This window comes from Macrobrachium nipponense, chromosome 28 (genome assembly GCF_015104395.2).
Source record: "Macrobrachium nipponense isolate FS-2020 chromosome 28, ASM1510439v2, whole genome shotgun sequence".
Lineage (NCBI taxonomy): Eukaryota > Metazoa > Arthropoda > Malacostraca > Decapoda > Palaemonidae > Macrobrachium > Macrobrachium nipponense.
The window spans coordinates 21,897,758-21,902,757 of NC_087217.1; the positions used below are offsets into that span (position 1 = coordinate 21,897,758).

The 5,000-nt window shown below is 37.5% G+C and overlaps 1 protein-coding gene across 1 annotated transcript in view; it reads right to left on the reverse strand.

The window, feature by feature from the left end:
• The window catches only part of LOC135201570 (carboxypeptidase B-like), a 73,147-nt gene that overhangs the window by 42,957 nt on the left and 25,190 nt on the right, over positions 1 to 5,000 (reverse strand). The gene's annotated exons all lie outside the window — the stretch shown is intronic.

Sequence of the window (5,000 nt, forward strand, 5' to 3'; positions counted from 1 at the left end):
AAACTAGAGGCTGAAGTAGCTCCAGGACTCATGCAGAAGAGTGTGATCCTAGAAACGGCGCACATAGTAAGAAAAGTGATGGACTCCTAAGGAGGCAGGATGCACCCGGAACCCCACACTATAAATACCACCCAGTCGAATTGGAGGACTGTGATAGAGCAAAAAAAAAAAAAAAAAAAAAAAATAATAATAATAATGACACAACAACCCACCCCCTGCAAACCGGTATGTCTACCTTATGGGGACAGGGTAGGGGAGACATCCATCCTCCTCTTGCAAACCCGTCTGTCCACCCTAGTGGGACGGGGTAGGTAGTGGAGACATCCACACTCCCCTTGAAACCAGTTTGTCCACCCTAGTGGGACATGATAGGTAGGGGAGACATCCACCCTCTTCCTGAAAACCTGTTTGTCCACCTTGGGTGGGATGGAGTAGGTAGGGGAATGGGAAGGAAGGGGAGACATCCACCCTCCTCCTGCAAACCTGTTTGTCCACCCCAGGAGGGATGGGGTAAGTAAGGGAACCGGAGGATATGGGAGACAGCAGCCCCATTTTCCAGTGCTCGCAGCGGGTACCATCAAGCTTGTTATTATTATTATTATAATTATTAAAGCTTTTATCACCATTAAAATGATTTCATTATATCACCACCATTATCATAAAAAGTAACACCATTTTACAACGAACAAAACAAAAGCAGACCATTAACATGTAAAAAAAAAAAAAGCCTGTGTTCAATAGAAGAGGCCACACGACAAGAAAAACAGACCGCTCATTTGCATGTTAAAATGGCATGAAGACATCAAAAGGGTTGCCGACAAGTGTTGTGAATAGCTACAATGAAGTTATTTTGGCTTTCTGAAATAACAGCTTCGTTCTTCATGGAATGTTCTGCTGCATTCTTTTAGAACACAGAACAGCTAACAGGAGGTTCACTAAAATGAAGCAGATTGAATAACATATCTTATAACACGAACTTTGGCGAAAATATAAAAAAATTTAATCAAGAAAAATAATGATAATATTACTAAAAATAACAGATATGAAAATATTAATAATGCGATATTTCTTTCAATAATCATAATAATAATAATAAGAAATATATATGTAAACCAGTAGTGATACAGATTCTTTCTATAATAATAATAATAATAATAATAATAAGAAGAAGAAGAAGAAGAAGAAGAAGAAAAGAAGAAGAAGAAGAAGAAGAAGAAGAAAATCCCACATGAGCAGAGAAGAGAAGAAAGAAGAAGAAAAGAAGAGCAAATATCCCAACATGAGCAGAGAAGATATATTACACACACTCATGTCCCTCAAAATGACTTGATGTGCCCAAATGAACGTGACCTTAAAGGGGGCAAGAGTACCAGCTACCCATCTATCAACACGCAAAGCCACAAATCCATTAAGTCATAACAACAAAATTGCGCTAAAAAAAAAGAAAGAAAAAAAAAAAAAAGCAAAGAAAAAAAAAAAAAAAAGAAAGAAAAAAAAAAAGGCCTTCCAAGCTAATGACGTCAGCTGGTGCGTCTCTCTCAAGGAGGTTTGTATGCGCTGTCATTTACGCATGCGTGTCGCAGTGACAGCACAATATTCTGTTAGTGGGTGTCGTGGCTCAGTGGCGCAATGCTTGAAATGCTTGCTCACGTTTTCTGGGTCCATAGATTGTGGTATGTATGAGGTCACTCAGCGCCGAAAGGGATATTGGGAGTAAAAGGACAACCCCACACTCGCTCTCCAAAATGACTGTGAGGAGAGGGTGGAAAGTTAAGAGGGAAGAAAGAGACTATAAACAGAGGTACAGTAAGAGGAATGAAAGGGGTTGCAATTATGGGCTGAAGGGACGCTGCAAAGAACCTCAAGTAATGCCTGCAGTGCAATGCATGAGGTGCACTGATGGAACAAGCTCCCCTACAGGGATTCACTGTAATTTCATCGCAGTAATTTCGTTGTGGTAATTTCGTTGCAGCAATTTCATCGCATAGCAAGTACATATTAGAGAATTTCAGTGCAAAGTAATTACATTGCAATGCATTACATCGCGGTAATTTCATCACATAACCATAAGTACCATAAGATTAGAAAGGGGGAATAAAATAATTTTTTATCAAAGTGTTTATTCGAATACTAATACATATTAATACATGGCAATAAAAAAACATTGTTTAAAAAACAAAGATAAACTAAAATCACACACACGTTCATTTTTATCAAAAAAGAAAAGAAATTTACCTATAGCCATCAATATTCAAAAAGACAAATTACGGGCAATACCCCTGAGATAGTCGAGCAATTCTCGATTTTCATAATCGTTAACGACGCGTTTGGATTCTAACAGCACTATCCTTACATTTTTTTTTACGGCGAGGAATGTGTGTACCAGCGACATATTGTTCCATTATTGCTTCATTTCTTGATTGTCTTTTTTCAAAATACCTAGAAACTTCTAAATAGTAGGATGTGATGCGCCAACCAATTCGCTGAATGAACGATGCCAACCTTCACAACAATTGTTTGTTTTAGAGGCACCTTGCCTGGCAGCGTCGAAGCAATTCCATAAAATATGACCAAATCGAGGAGGTCGACGTCCTGACCGACGGTTCGGGCGTCTAATCCAGTTATATCCTACACGTAATCTAAATCAGGCTGTGTATTTTCAGGATAATCATTATTATCAATTAGGAATTCAAATGTGCCAACTACATCTACGATAAGCACGAATGCAATGGAAGAAATCATGCGCATTTTTAATGCAAAATCTGCATCGCTCTCATACAACTGCTGACCAGCAACAGCTTGTGTATCACAACCCCTCAGCATTTAAAAAGGAATATTCGAAATGCTAGAAGTGTAGCACCACAAGTCCCTGCGAAACCTGCATCTTTATTCCAGTTAAATATACCTCCAGACTACACGGTACCACACGCAAATCAACCCTTTCTTCCAATGTATGCCTGGGTTGCGATGCAATGAGTAGTAGTTTCCTGCGTCGAAATGGCTTCTTCTTTTGCGGCATTTATAACTTGAGTAGCTTTAACATGTGCGTCATTGCCTGCATGATTGTGTTCTCCAACTCGTATTGTAATAGATTCTTGATTTGTATGAACTTTAGCCCTGCACTTAGTTGTATAAGCCTGATATCATTTCCAAATAGTATTTTCACCAGATGTTCTCTCTCTCACAAATAGGCTACCATTATCAATAAGCTTTTTCTTATTTCTTGAGCTTAAGACGTATTTAAGAGCCATTTTGAGGGCTAAAACTAAAACTGAATAAAACTGTAAGGTTGTTTAGAAATAATAAACTATCGGCCTATTGAACTATTGCTCTGAAATTACCGTGAGATGTAATGCATTGCAATGTAATTACTTTGCACTGAAATTCTCTAATATGTATTTGCTATGCGATGAAATTACTGCAACGAAATTACAACGAAATTGCTGCAATGAAATTACCGGACACCACTACAGGAGGGCCTGTGGATTGTCACTAGTATACTCAGTTTTCTTTAATTGGGTGCTGGGGGGGGGGGGGGGGGGGGGGGGGGGGGGGGTTAATATACAGGATTTGGGTACTTCAAGATGGAGGCAGAGCAGCCTTTGAAAGCTTGGAAATAAAGTACCTGTTTTTTTTTTTTTAACTTTTGGTATCATGGAGGTCCTTCTCTTATAGTGATAAATTCTGTATAGTGAATATGCGTTGTTTTCAATATATATATAATATATATATCTATATATATATATATTAATATATATATATATATATATATATATTTCTTACGATCTTAATCCCATCTCCTAGTGGGGTCGGTCGATCGATTCTTCCTTCTCCACAGATATACATATACTTATATATATATCATATATATATATATATATATATATATATATATATATATATATATATATATATATATGATATATATATATATATATATATATATATATATATATATATACAGTGTGCAATTGTATATACTCACGTTTGTTCTTCTCTCTCTAAACAGTTAAAACAAAAGAAAGAAAGAAAGAAAAAAAAACCACGTTCTCTAGATATCTTCCAACATCTGTCATGACAGCAAGACGCCCACGTCTATTATGATTTTTAACATCACACCAATTTTCCCCCTTTCTTAAACCTGACAAAACCCACCACAAGAAAGTCAGGCAATCTAGGACAGCAGAAGACGAGCCAAGACGCGACTGACGACTTTGCAAAATTCGTCATATACTTTTCCAACGAGAGAGAGAAACGAGCTGCCTCGCCTTGAGTCTCGTTACGAACGACGGGAATCGATGACGAATTCGTTGCTGGTGTCATGGTCTACCTGTGGGACTTTCTTCTCTTTCTTCTTGACAGGTGTTTAATTACGTAATTACGAATTCGAAGGTTCGGCCGTCACGATCGTAATTGTTTCAGCTGTTACTTCGTTGTCGCATTTATTTGCACATTTCTAATTTGATGTCCTTTGAATGAATTGTATGTCAGAATAATCTCATATATCATTTATGAAATATCATAATAACTAAATTATTTACTGGCGACTTTGATGGTACTAGAAAGACTGTTCAATTACTTAATTGAATAATTCCAGATTCCATTGTTTTAGATAGTTTCTACGTATGCAATTCTCATAAACAGATCATAAGAATTGTATGTATAGGAAACAATCTAAAACAATGCCAAAAGGAAGAGAATTAGGCAAAATATAAAAAAAAAAACAATCGAGAAACGCTGTGACATAAAGAAAACTCAAGACTACCAAACATGGGGCATTAAATTAACATTATGGGTATACTGTGATTAATACGGGGAATAAGCGGTTTGGTTTGGTTTGTATGGTGTTTTTACGTTGCAGGGAACTAGTGATTATTCAGCAACGGGACCAACAGCTTTACGTGACTTCCGAACCACGTCGAGAGTGAACTTCTATCACCAGACCTACACATCTCTCAATCCTCAGTTGGATGCCCGAGAATCGAACTCGCGGCCACTGA